Genomic DNA, 20,260 nt, shown 5'->3' with positions numbered 1-20,260 from the left:
TAAGTAGAAACTACTTATGTATTTGTCCATCGTTCAATAAATGTGAAGATTCCAAATAGCATCCAGGCTGTGCAGCAGCCTCTTCCTGTCCCTCCTGTTAAATGGACCATCCTTGGCGCTCTCCTCCCTCCTGAAGGTGACGATGCTACTCGGACTCAGAGTGCATGGCACCTTGGGGCCTGCTCATGCGGAAGCAGCAGACACCTCCTCCATTCCGCGGCTCCCTGGCACCGCGTGGCCAGTGCCAGTCAGGTCGCCGTTCACAATGCTGCAGCATCTGCACGTAGTCTGAATTCTGGCTTCCAGTGACTCTCTTAAAGGCCCCTGTTCCTTGTCATTGATGACCACAGATGTGAGTCTTACTCTGAGGATGCAGGAACAAAAATGCGCTCCCTGGCTGTCACGTTGCGTTCCCTGTTGGGGGCTCCGTAGCACAGACATCGAACAACTGCTCCGCCTACCCTGATTTCTCCTGAATCTTTAGGCCGTATCACTGCATCCCTAGAAGGAGACCTCTGTGTCCAAACTCCCCTGAGTTTTCAAACACTGACACCTGCACGAAGGATAGGCAAGGGACCCATTTGCACAAAAATGCCCATCAGTCACTGTTCTAAATTCAAGACTGACCCAGGAAAACACCAGGCCACCACATTGCTTGGAGGCTAAGTGAGAAGGTCATCCGGAGAGGCTCATTTGTTTTGAAGAGCAATGATTTGAAAGCCCATGGACTACACGCCCCCAAACACCCACCAGGGTGGTGTTGGTGAAAACTGAGGAGAGAGCTGAGACTTCCATCCCTGGGCGCTGGTAACAAGGTCCCTTTTTCCTGTGGTGTCAGTGGAGACAACACGGGAAGCCTGGACTTCCACCTGGAAGTATGGAAGTATGGAAGCCCCCCCCCCGACCCCCCATCTCTCTGGTATTAGAAGAGGCCTGGTGAAGAGTCTGGACTTACACTGTCACCGAGCAGTACTGAGGCTACCCCACGTGTGGTGTTGGGGACTACGCGGGAGCTGGACTTCCGATCCTTGCCCAGCAGTACTGAGGAGCTCCCTGTCCCAAAGAGGTGTCCCTGGAGGCAGACTGGAGAGCCTCTGTCTGGCAGCAGTGAGGCTGAGCCCCTCTCCTTCCGCTGCTGGAGTAGGGTCAGGGAGGGCCACCTGAAACAGAGGGTTTAAGATCCGGAGTCTCAACCTAAGACAACAATGTCCATGTTTCAGTTAAAAAGAAAAATCACTCATTATACCAAGAGCCAAGAACATCTCAAATGAAAAACTACAACCAATAAATATCAACACTGAGATGGCAAAGAAGATAGAATTATCTGACAAAGATTTTAAGGCATTCATGATAAAAATGCTTCGTGAGCAATTATGAACATTCTTGAAACAAATGTATAAGTAGAAAGTCTCACCCAAGAAAGAGAAAGTCTCAGCAAGGAAATACAAAATATAAAGAGGAAACAAACAGACATTTTAGAACTGATAAATGCAAAGACTAAAATGAAAACCTTAGTGGATTGGCTCAAAGACAGGTATGAAAGGGGAAGTTACTATAGACTCTGCAGACATCAACAGGACTGTAAGGGAATAATCACAAATAACTGGTACACATAGATTTGGTAACTTAGACAAAATGGACCATTTCCTCAAAATACACAAATTACTAAACTCACCCAACATGAAATAGATTATTTGAATAGTTCAATGCCTATTAAGAACATTGAATTTGTAATTAAAAAAACACCAAAGGAAAAAAAAAATCTCCAGGCCCAGAAATTCTCACCAGAGAATTCTGCCAAATGTTTACAGAAGAATTAATATCAATTCTACGTAATCATTGGAAAATACAAATGTAGAGAAACCTTCCAAATTCATTTTATGAAACTAGTGTTTTCCTGTTACCTAAACAAGTACGGTACACACACACACAAAAACTACAGACTATTTTATCTTATGAATATAGACTCAAAATCTTCACAAAATCTTCACAAGTAAAATTTAGGAACACATAAAAAGAATTATACCCCATATGCAGTGAATTCCAAAAATGCAAGCCTGGCTCAATATTTGAAAATCAATCAATATGCCCTAACATAGTAACAGGCTAAAGAAGATAAATCACATAGTCATATCAATTAATGCAGAAAAAAACATTTGACAAAATTGTATATCTGTTCAAGAGAAAAACTCAGAAAAATAGGACTAGTGGGAACTCAACTTGATAAAGAGCATCTAATGATTAAAGATTAGACCTGCAGCTAAGCTTGTACCTGATGGTGAAAGACTGAATGCTTTTGCCCTAATATCAGGAACAAGACAAAGATGGTCACTCTTGCCATTCTTATTCAACTTAGGACTGGAAGTTCTAGCCAGGGCTATAAGGCAAGAAAAGGAATTAAAAGACATACAGATTAGAACAGAAAAAATATAAATGTCCTTGTTTGTAGATAATATTGTTTATGTAAAATATTCCAAGGAACACCTCCTAGAAGTGATAAATGAATTCAGCAAGGTTAGGGGATATAAAATCAATTGTATTTCAGTGAACCCATGGACACCAAAATTAAAAATGCAATACTGTTTACAAGTGCTCAAAAATGAAATATTCAGGTGTCAATCTCACAGAACACGGGAAGGACTTGTATGTTGCATACTACACAATTCTGATGAAAGAAATCAAAGAGGATCTAAATAAATGGAGAAATATATTTTGTTCATGGATTAGAAGATTTAGCAGAGTAAAGATGTCATTTATCCCTAACCTGATACACTAGTTTAACACAATTCCTATCAAAACTCCAGCAATATTTTTTTATTTTGGTAGATGTGCAAGATCATTCTAAAATTTATTTGAAAAGGCAAATAAACTATAGTTAAAACAAATTTGAAAAAGAAGAATAAGGTGGAAAGAATAAGTATACCTGATTCAAGACCAATTGTATAACCACCTGATTAAGGCCAAGTGGCAAAGGGAAAGTCACACACATCAATGGGTCAGAATAGAGCCCAGGAGCTGACCCACACCAATATGCCCAACTGACTTTTGACTAAAATGCAAAAGTGGTCCAATGGGAGAAAGATAGCCTTTTCAACAAGTGATGGTGGAGTACTTGACATTTGAAGGCACAAAAACCCCACCAAAAAAACCTGAATACTTTATACAAAAAATTAACTAAAAATTACTCATGGGCTTAAATGTCAAATCAGAAAAAAAAAGAAAAAAACTTAGAAAACACAGGAGAAAATCTTTGGGATACAAGGTCAGGCAAAGAGTTCTTAGATGTAATGCTAAAAACACAATCCATAAAAGGAGAAACGGACAGATCGGGCTTCACCAAAATTAAAAATTTTACTCTGTGAGAGACCATATTACGAGGCTGAAAAGACAGACTGTGGAGTGGGAGCAAATGTTTGCAAACTACGTATCAGACAAAGAAATGGCATCTCAGATACATAAAGACCTCTCAAAACTCAACAGTCGAAAAGCAAGCTGGCCAATAGAACGTGAGCAAACGATGTGAACAGACATTCCATCAAAGAAGATATACAGATGCCAAATAGGCACATGAAACAATATTTAACTTCATTATCCATTAGGGAAGTACAAATTAAAACCATCTTCCAGAATGGCTAAAATTTGAAAAAAAAAAAAAAAAAAGAAAAGAAAAGAAAAGTGACAATACCAATTGCTGATGAGAATGTGGAGAAACTGGATCCCTAATGCACCGCTGGTGGGAATCTAAAATGATACAGCCACTCTGGCCAACAGTTTGGCAGTTTCTTAAAACACTAAACCTGTGATTATTACCATACCTCCTAGCCATTGCACTCCTGGGCATTTATCCTGGAGAAATGAAGACTTACATTCACGTAAAATCCTGCATAGAAATGTATTAGCAGCTTGATTTGTAAGAGTCAGAACTGCAAACAACCCAGATGTCCTTCCACATTCTATGGTTAAGCCACCTGTGGTCTGTTCATTCCAGGGAATAGTACCCAGCGACATAGCTACCGACGGACGCAACACCTGGATGAATCTCCAGAGAATATCGCTGAGTAAAAAGATCCCATCCCAAAAGGTTACATGCTGTGTGGTTTTGTTTATATGACATTCTTGAAATGACAAGATCATAGGAATGGAGAGATGGGTAGCAGTTGAAAGGTGTGAAAGAGGGATGGGCATGGGGCATGGGTGTGGCTATGGAAAGGCAGCAGGCAGGGTTCCGCGGCTGGGGGAATGTCCTGAATCTTGTCTGTATCAGTGTCAACACCCTGCTTTTGACAGTGCCCGATAGCTTTGCAAGATGCTACCACCGGGGAGAACTGAGTGCTGGGTGCATGGAATCTCTATATTATTTCTTACAACTGCTTGTAAATCCACAATTATCTTAAAACATTTAATTAGAAGGGTATTTGGAAGACAGTTTATGTAATGACTATACTCAGCATTAGTGTGTATATATATTAGGCGCCAAATAAGGATGTGTTGACCCATCAGAAAGCTCTTAGCAGACACCTCCCCGCCCATCTGTGTCAGGCAACATGGCAGATGCATTCATCCTGTCTCTGTCTGAGAGGACCGCGAGGTGCTGAGGGGACTGCAAGGGGTGGAGGGTGCAGTGAGGGTGGGCTTAATTCCACACTGGTGAATTTTAAGAAAACAAAAGCTTTGAAAATGAAAGAAGGTTTTGGAAGATCTTGGCTCAGCCTGACCCACGGCACGGAGATGGCAGAGGGGTGGGGTGACTGCTGCAGGGAGAGCAGTGGAGGCACACAGGCCCCGAGGCCAGTGGGGGCTATCAGCTGCGCAGGCCCCCGCCTGGAGCCAGACCCTAGCTCTAGGGCCTGGATGCCTCCACAGCAGAGAGTCTTCAAGCTATTGGGGCATCTGGGAGACCCCAGGCTCCGGTCAGATGGCAGAGCACCCCAAGGGAGACAAATGGGGGGCTCATGCAGGCCCCAGAACATCCTCGGGGCACCGTGCCTGGTCCTAGGCACTACAGGAGGGCTTAGGAAGTGTTCAGGAGGGGGACTTTGAAGTTTGCGGCTCCCTGCCACTGGGGGCCAGGCCAGGGTCCCTCTTGCCTGGGCTGCTGGCCAGTTGCATGGTCACCAGCCAATGTAGGAGGGGATCCCCCACCCACGCTGCTCCAAAGTTTGTTTCTGTCAAGGCTGACAGTGCCCCCCACCACATACGCACCGCGGCAGGGCACCGACGGCCTTGTGACTTGCCGCAGAGGCCCTGGGAGCAGGCGCAGGCCGCTCAGCAGGGAGGGGGTCCGCACCTGTCACCCTGCTGAGGCCGGGCTGGCTGAGAAGTCCTGCGCAGCGGAGGCTCGCGTGGTTGGAATCTCCTGCCAGCACCCAAGGAAGGGCACCCCGCTGTCTCGTCAGCTGCCCAGGTGCGGAGGGCAAAGGGAGCAAGGGGATGAAGGGGTTGAGGCCGCAAAGCTGTGAGCTTTTCTCAGCCATCAGAAAACGGGGTCGCACCCTCATGATGCGATACTGCGGGAGTAATTATCTCACTGGCGGCCCTGAGCTCAGGAGAGGGGCCGTGGCTGCCCCTCCCTCCAGGGCCGCTCCAGGCCTGCGCTTGTCCGGCCGAAGGCCCCCGCCTGCTGACGCCAGGACCCACAGCACATGTGGTTGTTTACTGAACGTCGAGTAACCACAGGAACCGCTGCCCCGGCCCCCCGCTGGTGCCCAGCGGCTCTGCTCTGCCGCCGGCCCTCCCGGAGCTCGGGGAGCCCTCCTTGGGTGGGTGGCAGCCTGCCTCGGGAAGGGTGCCTAAGCAGGACAGAGGGGCTGGCTTGGGCCTGGGCACTACAAGGGTCCACTGTGAAGCTCCTTCCTTGCGCTGGGCCCTGCCCGCGGGGAGCCTGCACCCCTCTCGGAGATACGGCTCTCGGAAGGAACGGAAGGGAGAGCACTCGATGGCTCTGTGCTTGCGGGGGGCAGACCTCAGAGGACACTGGTCCTCACCAGGAGGGTGGGCTGGACCAGGAAGTCCCTTCACCCTCCCACGATGGCCAGGGCCACACTTGTAGAATCTTCCGGTGGATTCTGGAGGTGCATTCCTGCCCAGGGCCTGGGGCCCCGAATCGCGCCCACAGGGGCTGAGGACCGGCCCTGCTTTCCTGCGGTTCCTCTACTTTGTCTTCAGTAAACAGCCACGTGTGGTGTGGATTCTGGTGTCATGTGTACTAATGTGGACAACTGGGAACCCTCTATTTGTCCCTGTGGGGGTGGCTACATGAGCTTTGCCTGGGGACCCTGTGGCTCCCACGATGATGTCATGGAAAGGTGTGGCAGGGAAGGTGCCACTGCCAGATGGGGCTCTTGGATGGCCCTGGGCCAGGGCACCAGGAGCACCCAGGTGGATGTGTGCTGGTGAGCAGGTGGGAAGCATGTGGTCCGGTTGGCGAGGTCCAGACCTGTTGTGCCTCACTGTGCTGGGTTCTGCAGAGAGCAGCCCGGGAGGCAGGGCCTGGGCGCAGGGCCACAGGGAGGCCCATTTGCTCTCTCAAGGTCAGATCTGCCCACCAGGAGACTGCAGAAACCACGGATGAAAGGCCAGGGTGCCCATGTGAGGGCATATGAGGGCAGAGCAAACAGTCAGTTAGCCCTATATCTCAGATACACTGAGCCCTGCAGGGGACTGAAGGTGTGGGGGGCAGGCGGTGGAGATATGTATATGTGTGTATGTGTGTGTCTGTGTGCTTATGTATCTATGTGTGCATGCATGTATATATGCATGTGCATACAGAGTTGTATGTGTGTACATGTTGCACATGTGCTCATATCTGTGCATGCATATATGGGTATGTATGCATATGTGCATGTGATGTCTTAACTCATGGCCGCTCACATAGAAATGCAGCCGTTTAGGAGACACAGCCCCCTTGGGATCCAGATTCTGGTCCCATGAGCTACCCTTTCTTGGGAGGAGGGGGGTGGAGGGAGGGATGAGAAGGGGAGCAAGCCCCCTCTCCTGACATATTCACGATACACTCAGGGGAAGAGGCGTTTTGCCAAACAGGATGAGAAGTATGAGCCCATTTTTAGAAAGCTCATTTTAGAAAAACATAGGCATGAATGCTTAGGAAAATTACTGGAAGGATGTACAAAAACATGTCAAGTGGTACATTTGCAGTTTGGGATTGTGGATAATTTTTATTCTCTTCTTTTGGCTTGTCTGCGTTTTCTAACATTTCTGCAATAAACATCTATTACTTTGTAATAACAACCAAAAGTTATTTTAACAGTTGGCCCAGAGCTATGACAAGTGTTCACACAAGCTGCCTCTGAGGTGCCACCGAATGTGCCATGTTCTTCGTCTGCGAGTGCCCAGAGGTGCGGGGGAAGTGGCTCGGCTGTTGCTGAGATAATAACTGGCTTCTTCAAAGACTTCTCGGCTCCCACCTTCATGCCAACTGAGGGTTGGAGGCGGTCTTTTTGGGGCACGTAGGTTTGGCCGGCTCCTCGTGCAGGCTGGCTACTCGTCTCTGGGATGGTCCCCGCTCCCCGAGGGCCCACATGTGGGCTTCTGTTCATCTCCATGGTGGTGCCAGTGCTCCTTGGGGTCCAGGCCTGCACCCTCTGTGTGCTTGGGTGTGTTCCTTGTCTCTTGGGGCCTGGCAGGAAGAGCTCCTGGGCCAATGCCAGGCTCAACGGTGGTGCCAGTGGCCTTGGGCAAGTCCCTAGCCTTTCAGAGCCTCAGTTCTATCACATAGAGAAGGGCTAACCATGGGTCTACTCCACAGGGCTGCCTCGGAATAAGCAATGCGTGGTGCGTGTGAAACACATAGACACGTTCTTGGCATACAGTAAGCACTAACTAAGTGTCAGCGATTGCTGTTGTTGTCATTACCGTCTGTGCAATGGGAGTGCTGCTAGGCAGAATAAGGACCTCAGAGATGTCCAAGTTCAAATCCCCAGAACCTGCGTGTTAGGTGACGTGGCGATGGGGAATTCATGTTGCAGATGGCATCAGGGTTGACCATGAGCTGACCTTGATATAGGGAGTGTGTCCTGGGCTGTCCAGGTGGACCCAGCGTCACTACAGAAACCTCATAAATGGAATAGGGAGACGAGAGTCAGAGGAAGAGATGTGGTGACAGAGCTGGTCAGAGAGAAAAATGCTGCGGGCTTTGCAGATGGCGGACAGGCCAAGGGCTGAGGATGCTGGTGACTTCTGGAAGCTGGAAGAGGCGAGGAACCCAGACCTCTCCTCGAGCCTCCGGAAGGAACACAGCCCTGTCCACACCTTGACTTTAGCCCAGTGGGACCCATGCCAGCCTTCTGAACCCTACCGCTGTGAGATATTGAATTTGTGTTAAATCACTAAGTTTGCAATTTGCACAGCAGAGGCAGAAAACTGCTATAGGGTGTTCTCAGCTTTTCTCATCAAAGAAGGGCTGGGACGATGGACAGCGTCCTAGGTCCCCAACACCTGCTCCTGCAGCCCGTGCTTAGAGCAGCTCATAGCCATGGGCCTGCCCCATCTGCCTGAGATGCAGGCCCTTCTCTTTTCGAGCTCTGTGGGTATGATTTTGGGGGGAGCATCTGCAGGCTCTTATGTCCCGCAGTGCCTCTAACTGGGTCTGTTTATGGAGCTTCCCTCTCTCACCCCTGCCTCCTCCCAGCTGTACCCTTGAGAGTACAAAGCCTGCCTCCCATATGCATGGCGTGTGGAGAGGCTCCACACTAGGAAATGCCTCCGAGTTCCTAAGCCAGTCTGTGAAGGGTGCTCAAGCCACAGCTTGAGGCTCGCCGCTCGGGTGAGTGCTCCCTCTTGCCGTGAATGAGGAGAGGTTTGCAGCCACTTTCATGAAAAGTCCCTCTTCTGGTGTGAAATGCCAGCTTCAGGAGTGGCTGGGGAGGGACGGCTGCCTCTGGAAGTGGGGCCTGTGAGGGAGACCCAGTGTGGGTGTCTGCTCCTGGTTCCAGCAGCTGGGGAAGTGTGGCCAGGGGGCTCACCTGCCATCCCCCCTCTTTGGTCTGCCAGGACCTGGATGGCTTCCTGAGCCTTGCAGAGAAGCCCCCTGAAACCTCCTCCCCAGACCCCCAAGGGTTGAAAGAAAGCAAACTGTTCCAATGATAACCATTACTATTGACCCTAGTTTACAGGTGAGGAAACTGAGTCGCAAAAGGGTGACTTGATTTCCTCAGTCACGCAGCCAAGAGAGCAGCAGAGCCAAGATTTGCCCTCGGGAGGTGGGACTCCAGTGCCCCCTGCAGAGCCCTCCGTGCGCATGGACTGTGAGTGGGGTGGGCGGGGTCCGACTGCTGCTCTGCAGGGACAGCCATCTGAAGGACCGCAGGCCTCTCTCTGCAGGGTTAGGGGCAGGGCTCCCAGTGCTGCTAAGTTTGTTGGGGTTTCTCAGCAGGTCACCCAGCCCCAAATTGGATGTGGCAGCCCCCTTGTGCCCTGAGGTTCGTGGCAGGGTGGGGTGTTTTTGGTGGGTTTTGGCCTTTCTCGCCCACCTGCCTGCCTGCCTGCTTGTCCCTTGACATCTCCTGGGCCTCACATGATGTCTTGTGGGAAGTAGTCCTTGGGTTGGACTGATGGGTCCTTGGGACTGATGAACAAGCAGAGTTTCCCCAAGAGTCTGAAGCTCAGCGACCAGAATCCACACCAGGGCGATGGTTATTGTTCTGTCAAATCAGTTCTCCAGCAGCCCCACCCCTTCCTCTGAGGGGTGACCAGGGAGGCTGGCTGGGGCTGTCCCCCAGCTCCAGGGGCTATTTAGGAAGCCAAGACCTGGAGACTGGCCAGCAGGTGCTCCAGGCTCTGGTCCCACTCTGGGACAGGGCTGGGTCCCCTTACAGGGTTTGTCTGCTGCTTCATCATCCCTGAGGGCCTGTGCCACCAGCATGTCACCCCCAAGACCCTGAGTAAGCTGGGCTGCTTCTCAGTGGCTTGTTCACTGCTAAGGTTTTTGTGTCAGAAGTGGGATTTCTTACTGGTTGACCTGCATTGGCCTGCTCAGCAGCACGGATGGAGTACATTCTGAGTCAACATCTGCCAACGGGCACAATCCCTGTCCCTCTCTGTGCCTCAGTTTACCCCTTTGAAATGGGGAAAGGGATTGGACAGAGGCTCTCTCAGCTGGTTGAATTCAAAGTGCCTCCATCCCACAGCTTCAGGGAACAACCTCCCAGATGCAGGGGCTGCCAGGTCTCTGGGGGCAGGTCAGGGCAGGCTCAGGATTGGGAGAGCGTGTAGGATGGGGTGGGCAGGCCTCTGAGCCAGAGTGGGATTTGCCCCTGGTCAGGCCACGATGGGTTTGGGAATAGGACACAGTCCTTTGGTTTGTTGGGCTGCTGAATGGGAGCAGTGATACCAGCTGCCAGGGTTGCTGTGTGGCTAAATGCCATATTTAACCTTAACAAAAACTTTTCAGTAATTTTACCCATTCTTATCGTCTGATTTTGAGGTTTTATTCAAACTTTGCCTGGTTTCTTTTCATTGTTTCTGGGTGTCTTTGAGGGCCCTGACTGTAGGCCATCTTGGTGGCAGATCGGGATTGGTCAGCTCTGGGTGCAAAGGACACAGCAACTTGTGCTCTGACAGCTGCCGTCCTCGGGCCAGAGGGTGGATTATGCTCTGCAGGGGCCCAGGCTGACCCAGGAGGTCTGACGATGGGGGCATCAGGCTGTAGACTTCGCCATTGCCTGAGTGCCCACTGCTCGTGCTGGGCGAGGGCAGGCAGCATGCCTTCTCCGAGGTACCTCATCTCCAGGAAGCCTTCTGCAGCCTCTCTCCCTCCCTCAGCCTCCTGTGCTCAGTCGGAACTCTGACTTCTCTCCGGAGCTCGGGACACCTCTGCCTGCTCCCTCTGGCCCCGGGCTGCGGCGCCCTGCTCTCCTGAATTCCGGTGACTTTCACCCCCCTCCGGTGCTTCGGCATCACTGAGCCGTCTGGTCTACGTACCATGTGGCCAGTGGGGAGTAGAGCCTTCTGGCCTTTGTGCCCACTCAAACCTCCCTGCCTCAGGAGGGTGCCCAGGGCCCCTGGCCTCCACCCCACCTGTGGCCTCTCACCAACAGTGGTGGCTCAGGCCTGCAGGCACTTGGGTGTATGTGGCCAGCAGCTCTTACCCCTGGAATGGATGATAAGCCTTTCCAATTGGAATGCTTGCTCTACCCAAAGGGCTCTTTAAGGAGCTGGTTTGTGGGGAAAGAAGAGGGGAATTTGCAAATATTTATGCTCCTTGAGTGCTAAGAGCTTGCTCTCTTAGTAACAGAAACTGGTTGCCCTTGTGGAAGTGGCCCACACTGAGGGGCTGCCTTGAGGCGTTGCTCAGAGTAACTCCAGACCAACAGTTTTGTGGCCCCAGTAAGTGCCCGGGCTGGAGACTTGGAATCTCCACCTGCTTTTGTGAAATCGCTTCCTAGCCTGGGTTGATGCAGATGCTCAAGGCAACATTTGTCCCCCCAACTGACCCTGCCCTCAGCCTCTGCTGTCCTGGGGGACCGCCCTGCAGTAGGAGGCCAGACGGCACCCCTGCCTGAAGCTGAAAGTGTATTGGCCCAGGGCTGAGCTCACATCAAGATTCTTCTCACATAACCCGACCTGGCCGGGCTTCTCCTCCCCAGAACGAGGTCTGGGGACAATGGCATTTTGTTGGTGGCCGATCATTCTGTCCGTCTCTCCTGGTTCTAGAAACCCTGGTCTGGCCGTCTATATTACTTTGCAAGGGCTGCTGTCACAAGGTACCACAGACTGGGTCACTTAAATAGCAGAAATATACTGTCTCACATTTCTGGAGAAATCCGGATCAAGGTGTCAGCAGGGCTGGTTCCCTTGAGGTTGTAAAGAAGCATTGGCTTCTGTCCAGTGTGGGTCTCCGTGCCCGAGTTTTGTGTTTTCATAAGGGCACCGGCATAGTGGACTAGGGCCCACTGCAGTGACCTCATCCTAACTCGATCACCCGCAAATACCCTGTTTCTGAGTAAGCCCACATTCACAGGTTCTCGGGTTTAGGACTTCAACATCTTTGGGGAGGGGGTGTGCACAGTTCATCCCATATGTCTGGAAGGAGCTCCTGGCCCCGGCAGGAAGAAGATGACAAACATTTCCAGGTCAAGCCTGCTTTCCAAAGGGTTCAGTCAAAGGAGGCTTTCTCCCTGACTGCTACTTCTGTCCTAAACACAGAGGAGGCTCTTCTTTTCAGAATTGAGAGGGCTGGGAGCCTGAAACCATAGCGAAAAAACAGGCCTTTGGAAGCAGTGAAATGAACTCAGGCTGTGGCATCAGAGGGCCTGGGTTCAAACCCCCGTCTACTGCTTACTTGCTGTGTGACCATGGAAAAGTTATTAAACCTCTCTGAGCCTGTTCCCCAATCTGGGAAGTAAGAGTGATGGACGTACCTGCTTCACAGAGTTGTTTTGATGCTCAGTGAGAATATATAGGTAAAGTGCCCAGCACAGAACCTCACCCCGCCAGCTCTGGGCACTGGCTCTTGGAGGGAACTATATTTTCAGTATTGTTGTCCTTGGTATCCTTGTGGTACACACCAACCCAGGCTAACCTCATTCCCAGCCACCTGGACCCCCTCGGGAGCAGCAAGGGCCCTCAATGAGGAGTTTGGGATCTCAGTTCTGGACTGACCTTTTTCCAAAGGGGAAGCATCAGCTCTGTCGGGGCCCTGGCAGCAGGAAGCTAGGCCTGGGGTTGGGGGCATGCTACAGTCAGAATGGTTGTGTGCCCCAAAATGCATATGTTCAATCCTAATCTCCAGTGTGATGGTGTTGGAACTGGGGCTTCGGGAGGTGATTGGGTCATGAAAGCAGAGCCCTCATGCATGGGATTAATGCCCCTGTATAGAGACCCCAGAGAGCTCCCTCACCCCTTCTGCCACCGGAGGGCATGGTGAAAAGTCAGCCATCTGTGAACCAGGCAGTGGCCCTCACCAGACATGAAATGTGCTGGCACCTTGATCTTGGACTTGTGGTTTTCAGGGCTGTGGGAAATGAATGGCACTGTTTCTGAGCCCCCCAGTCTCTGGTAAGCCTGCACTGAGACAGTCCCACGTGGTGAGGAGCTTGGATGGCCATAACCAGCTCCCGGGCCATGGTGGGGTGAGAGGTCTCTTGTGTGCTTTCTCTTGTTTGCTTCAAAACGAAGGGAGAAGTCTCCCTATCTCTAGGGCAAGCAGCACTTCCCTATTCTTCCTCGGTGGCACTCATAGTCTGTCCAGAGGCGGGCTCAGGGCTCCAGGCTCTGGGCTCCGGCCTCAGGGCTCAGGGCCGATTTGGGAGTCTTGTTGCCCCCACTAGGATACCTACTTCCCACCTCCTGGCCCAGGGGCTGGGGGTATGGCAGCAGAAAACAGGGGAGGGATTGCTTTTCTCTGAGGCAAAACTACTCTGTGTGTCTCTCCCTGACCTCCAGATTGAGTAAATGCGAGGAATTTTAGTTCTGCTTGTCTGGAGCTGGAGCTCTAGCAACTGGAAAGCCTACCAGACAGCTCAGGAGATGTGTTATATGGATGGATGGCTATAGATGGATGGATGGCTGGATGGGTGGATGGATGGATGAATGAATGGTTAGATGGATGGGTGGATGGATGGATGAATGGACAGATGGATGGATGGATGGACGGATGAAGGACTACAGGGGAAGAACCATTTTCCCAGGAATAACCACTCTTGAAGGGGCCCGAGCCAGGTTCCTCCCAACTCCCAACTCCCTGCCCAGGTTGCTTGCTTCAGGGACGGAGGAAATTTTGTCACCATAATCTGACCCTTGTGTGGCGGGAACAATGCCACAGGCTTGGCTCCTCAGCTGGCGGTGGCTGCCCCACCTGCTCCTGAGGATGCAGGGGCCCAGGATCCCCGGCACGGAGAGCTGGAACAGCTGCCAGTTTCAGGGTGAGGAGCTCAGAGCTGCACAGAGGCCACCCGGCCAGCCCAGAACCCAGACCACAGCTTCCCCCAGGAGGCTGGCAGCTCGCCTCTGCCTGGCAATGTGGTTCCCTGGGCAGGGCCTCCAACCAGGAATAGCCCAACCCCCCAGATAAGTGGGTGGGGCTGCTATGAAGAAGTTTGAGGGTGCCAGTCTGGTCTTTAGCAGGGGCACCATCTTGCCCAGCTTAGTCCCTGATGGGGACAGTCCCTGTGGGGCCGGAGTGGCCATCCTAAATAGGCACTTGGGTGAGGGAGGTGAGGACTTGTGGGATTGCGTCTGTAGGGGAGCAGCCTGTCCTGCCCCCCAGCTTTCTGCTGGGCTCTGCAGCAAAATAAGAGGAAAGCATGCACATCACTCAAGGTCAGTTTCATGTGGCGCACGAGCCCTCACAAGGAAACGCAGAGCTGAATGGATGGTCAGGCTGGGTGCTTTATGGCCAGTTCGATGAAAAGTGGAAAGGTGCAGGAAAGCGTGATTGATGGGACAAAAAGTGTGAGCACAGGGAAGTGACCGGGGCCCCCGCAGGGCCTGCTGGTTCTGATTCTTTTCGGTGTCCCCCTGTCTTGGAGGCAACGATGCTCTTTCCTCCGGGCATGGGGAAGATGCCTGTCCCATGAGGGCCTCGTGACCTGTCCAGAGGAAGGTCAGAGAGCCCCTTCCGCACCTGGCACCAATCAAATTCCTTCAGCTAAAAGCACCCCATATGCCAAGGTGTCTTATTCTGGGGGAGCATGTTCTGAACCCCAACACATGGAAGCCCCTTTTCTGCATGAGGAAGTGAAGCCTGGCCTTAGCCAGCAATGTGGCTTTGGAACGATTGGGGAGTCTAAACTCTTGGCTGGCCCAGGCTGACTGACAGGGCTGCTTGGGGAGGGGCGCACCTGGACCTCTGGTGTCGGGGAGGGGCCGGGACAGGGAACAGTGCTGACAGACACACAGAAGGCTGTGTCCCAGGCAGGCCAGGTTACAGGGCCAGTGAGCCTCTGCTGGGCTGGCCAAGGGGCTGTTGGGGAAGGCATTGCTAAGGGCGAACTTCCAGGCACAGAGGCAGATCAGAGGAGGACTCTAGAATGTGGAGAACTGTGAGTTCTGGCCTGGGGGCGTTAACTGTTAGCCTGGACCTCGGGGCATCACTGCACCCCAGAAAGTGAAGGGCTGCCCCCAAGAACCAGGCCCAAGCCAAGCTCAGCAGCTGCCTTGGGGGAGGCATGTGGCTGGGGCCCTTGGGGCAGGGGTGCGCCCTCTGCCCATCTCACAGTGCACCCTTCATTCACCCTGAGGGTCTGCGTCTCTCACTCTCTTTCTCTCACATGCTGAACAGCAGTGCTGGTCACCTTGTGGAATGGTTCATTCCCCCCCTTGTTACGTGTTCCCTGGGCCACAAGCGAGGAGGTTCCTGCTCCTGACTCGTGCCTGACACACACCAGGTGCTGCCTAAACCCTCCAGGAGCCTGCAAATGTCTGGCTGCTGTGTCCTCTGCCTGCAGGGACCTTGCTGCCTCTGGCTGGTGGTCTCACCCAGGTGCCTGTCCTGCCAGTAGGACTGGTTTCCTCCTCCAGCCCTGTCTTGAAGGGGGCTGGGTGGCAGCTTCCTGTTACCACTGGTGACCCACCTTCCCTCCTGGGGGGAATTGATTTGGAGGGCAGGTCCAGCCTGCAGGTGGGGGCGCACCTCAGCCCCTCTCCTACGCAAATGTCAGGGGCCCAGGAATGGGGAGGGTCTGGGTTTGTATCAGGGCCCAGTCGCTTCTTTGGTCAAGTCTAAATTTTCTGTGGGTTTGCATTCCTCATCTAGAAGACCGGGCCAGTAATACTACAGCTAATGCCAGTGCTTAGACTAACACCCAGCTCATGTTAGGTGATGTGACACCGAGTCCCTGGGTCAGTCACACACCCTGACTGGGGGGGGGTATGGTCAGAGCCAGAGGACCAATCACCAGTGAACATGAACTCGGGGGGCCTATGCTGGCCCAGGCTCCCCTCGCCAGCCCTGGGCAGATCTGAGAGCAGTGAGGGACCAGCCCAGCTATCAGTGGGAGATCCCCTGGAGGCCCCTGATGGCCCCCGCCTGGAGGGGGCTCTGCTCCCACTGTGACGGCCAACCCCCTGGAGCCGTGCTCTGAGCTCCTGTCCCCATGGTGTTGGGGACTTGCTGGCATTTCCAGGAGACAGAGCAGCATTTGGAGCCGCGGCCGTGTGTGAGGGAGGCAGCTGTCCCTGCACGGGACCTCTCCCAGCTGCAGTGCTTTCTCCTGCGGGGCCCCTGGCTCTCCGAGACATCATGACCTCTAGCGCTGCTCCAGAGTCCCGCCGCCACCCTCTGGCCTCTCTCAGTCCCTGCAGATTGGCCACACGTGGATGCACCACTGCTGCTCAGGTGGTCTGCACTGTCCACCAGAGACCCCCGGGGGCGGGTGGTTGGCGTGGTCAGTGAGCCCCTCCCTCCCATTTTCCTAGGACTGCTTTCTGGCATGGTTGTAAGAGGCTTCAAAGCTATTCTGTCCCATGGTGCAGCCCACACCCCCATTGTAACCCATACTGGGACCTTTGCAAGCATCTTCCTACCCACCTGTGCTCTCTAACTGGCCCCCCATGGCCCTGGGAGGCAGTCATCTTTCATTCAGACCCGTCCCAGAGCCTCAAGGTCCCCCACGAGGAGCAGAAGTCTGTCCCCAAGGGTGGAGGATGGAGCTGGTAGGAGAAAAACCTGGGTGGCCAGCAGGGGTCATGGGGATCTGCCCCAAGCAGCCAGGCTTCCAGGGAGCAGGGGGCCCCAGGAAGAGCCTGGGGGTGGGGCCCGGGAGCACACCCTTGCTAAGCACCTCCTCCGCCCGGCCAGCCTGTCCTGATTTCTCTGCTAGGGACATGAATAGGGGCTGAGGAGGCCTGTGGTCTCTGCCCAGCTGCCTGGGTCACTGAGTGCTGCCCCCCAAAGGCAGACCTGTGGAGGTGTGGGGTGACCCTGGTTCCCATGCCTGGCTAGGGGTGGGAATCCCAGATGTCTCTGGTGCCCCCAGGACTCCACGCTGGGGTGCCTGCCGTGCTCTGAGAACCCTAGGGGCGACCACAGCCCACAGCTCCCTGCGGCGGTGGCCCGGGTCTGGGCCCTGAGCCAGCCCCTTAACCTCCAGCTCCCCAGCCCCGAGGAGCCTGCTCAGGGACAGACAGCTGTGGAGGTTGGGCCGTGAGGGCTCGCAGCCCTGCCGCCCGGACCCCGGCAGAGGGTCAGCTGGTTGGCACGCTGATCCCTCACTATTTGGCTTGTAAGTTCTTGTATTTGGAATAATAGTGACTCACATATTTGAGTGGTTCAAGAAAGGAAATTTAATAAGATACTGAGTAAATGCCAGTTGCTGTAAAAATAATCAAAATTGCCAGGCAGAAGATGTTTGGATACCGACACCCTCCTTGCAGCCCACCACTGCGGTGGGTTCCATCTGTGCCCATCTGGGTGCCACCCCCTGCTCCCCCACGGCCACACCCAGCACCCTGCTGGAATCCTGGGTGCTCATGTGGTGGCTGTCTCGGGGGGATCCCGCTCTTGGCAGCACTAGTGCCAACTCTGTGATTGCAACATGAGGCTCAGGGTCTAGGGTCCCTGCCTGAGGTCATCAGTGGCCCCAGGGCAGGGGGTGGGACTGCAGAGCCCTTGAAATCCAGGGGCCTGGCCAGGGCAGCATCCTGTGCCTGCGGGACTCCGGAAGGACCGGGGGCCTCAGCCCAAATCCTGGTGGATGCTGACAGCGTTGCAGTGCCCAGCAGGTGCCTGGGTGCTAACTGGTGTCTCCAGGCTGCCACGCCCCCTCTCTTCACTCCTGACCTCCTGCAAAAGCTGCAGGGTGTTGGCTAAGCTGACCCTTGTGCCTTGCTATGGTGCCTTCCCTCTTTGGGGTCCAGAAATTCCACATATGGGTGCAGTGCCCCAGGGCTGCCACCAGGGGTCACCAGGCCCATGGCGGGCTGGAGCGGGGATGCAGGCGGCTGGAGCAGTGGCGGCAGGCAGGGTAGGCAACCTGGAGGAGGAAGCCCGCACCCACCAGGGTTGGTTATCTTGGAGGTCAACCCTGGCCAGGCCCTCTGGCCATTAGGCTGCGGGCTTCAGTGGCTGGGCTGCCTGGGGGTACCGGCTGCCTTGCAGGAGCTGCAGGCTCTGGGGTTTCCAGGACCTGATCTCGTGGCTCCTGGGGGACATGAGGCCCAGACAATGCTTGAGAACATGGTGGCCTTTGGAGTGGCTGCAAGCTGGCTTTAAACCCCATGTGGATGTGGGCCGCCTCTCTAACCTCTCGAGCCTCGGTTTCCCCATCTGTAAAGGGGAGAAGTGGTGGCATGGTGTTGGGAGGAAACGCCACCTGCAGCGCTGGGCCCGGGGCCTGGTCGGCGCCGTGACCCCGCAGATGGTCACCATGGTTACTCCTGTCGGCAGAGTTTTCGAGGCACTGTCCTTTCTGTCGCCATCTTCAAGATGCTCCGTGGCTCCTGCTGGGTTTTAATGTTCCTAATCTCCTGCTGATTATTCCCGGGGTTTCAGCCAAACAAGCACTTCCAATTAAAGCTCTTGCGCAGCCCGAGTCGGGTTGCCGTGGCAACGGGAGCAGGACTATCACCTCTTCCCTGGAGTGCACACACGTGTGCGCCTGTGTGTGCATTTTGGCTCGTGTGTCTAGCTGTTACGGGAGCTCACTCCTGCGGTCCAGAGAGGAGGTGGGCAGCGGGGGAGGGAGGTGGGGCTGGGGCACTGTGCGGTGGTCCCTGCCCAGGCCTCCTCTCAGCCTGGGAAAGGCTTTGCCTGAGGGTGCTTGGGTTGGTGTGGGAGGTGGATGGGGACCTCCCCGTGCACACCTGGCCTCCCTGGCAGTGGCCTCGGGGCTCATGTTCAGCCAGGCCAGAGGATGAGGCCCTGCTGGGTGGTAGATGGCTCTGCAGTCTCTAGAGCATCACAGGGGTGGTGGTGGTGGTGGTGGTGGTGGTGGTGGTGGTGGTGTGGGTGTGGGTGTGGGTGTGGGTGTTGAGTTGGTCATCAGGGTGTGTGTGTGTGTGGGTGGGTGGTGGTGTGGGTATGTGGGTGTGGGTGTTGAGTTGGTCATCAGAGCCGAGCTGAAAGCAGAGCCGGGAGGCCCTATCTGACCTCTGGGTCCCCTGAGTTCCCAGGAGCGCTCTGTCTCAGCCCTGAAGGTTCCTGGAACGCTGGCTTGCTGCTTTGTGCATGAATTGGCTGGGACTCTTCCCGTTGAAAGCATCAGAGTAGCTTGTGCAAAAGAAATAATCAAATGAAAGAAGAAAAAGAAGAAAGAGCACGTGTGTGCTGACCCACAAGATAGACACACGCAGACACACCTCACATGCCCAGACAAGCTTGTGTGCGTTAGTGCCACACACCAGGGCCCAGGCTTGTCCAGCTCCTGCACAGCTGGGCCTGGGGCTGCAGTGGGAGCAGGCCTCTGACTTCTCCAGGCCTCAGCTCTGCCTGGGCCTATGGGGGCCTCTCTCCCTGGAGTGGAAACATGGATCCCCCCAAGGTGTCTCCAGGCAAGGCGTTGAGAGCTTCCTTCTGGCAGTGCTGAGAAAGCAGATCTCATGGAAGGAGGGATCTGGTAGGCGCCCCTCCCACCTTCCCATCTGGACACTGAGGGCAATGTGCTGAGCTGGCGGTGGGACCTCAGGTTCTGGCCATGTGGGAGGATGGGGTGCCCACGAGTGGCTGGAGTCTCTCTCGGAAGATATTCACCCCTATTGGGGCTTCCCGATCCAGGGAAGGGAGGCAGCCTGCTGGGATGGCAGGGGGTCCTTCCGTGTGGCAGCCCACCTCCTGAGCTGCTGGGTGCTGTTTGGACCCCAAGGGGGAAGGGGAGGGTCCCCCGAGAAAAGCGCAGTGGTGGCTGGGCCTTGCTTCCCCATCTGTAGGACTTTAGGGGATTCGCCCGTAGCTCTGGTGTGCTAACCCCCTGTGTGAGGCATTTGACCTACTGCGGTCTGTTTCAAAGACCAGTGCCCATGGATTATTTTCTCTTAACTGTTTGAAATGTACCTTAAACTTCTTCACGGGGCTGCTCAATTTTGAAACCACGGAGTCCGGCCTTCTGAATGAACTGGGGATTCACGGAGTCAGAGGGTTTGACAAGCAGGAAGAGCTGCGGACCAAGTGCCTGACCTCTTCCGCCGGTGCTGCCGACCGACCTTTGTCTTCCATCTGGAAGCGTTCTGGCTGTTTGGGACGACTGAGAAAATAGTTGCTGGCGTTGTTTTTGGAGTTGGTGGTCCAGGTGAGAAACCTGGTTGGGAAACCTGTGGAAATTGCCTCCCAAGACGTTGATCCCAGAAGATTAGGGATTTATCCGAATAT

The sequence above is a fragment of the Manis javanica genome, chromosome 4 (genome assembly GCF_040802235.1).
Source record: "Manis javanica isolate MJ-LG chromosome 4, MJ_LKY, whole genome shotgun sequence".
Lineage (NCBI taxonomy): Eukaryota > Metazoa > Chordata > Mammalia > Pholidota > Manidae > Manis > Manis javanica.
Note: the sequence above shows the minus strand (reverse complement) of the source record.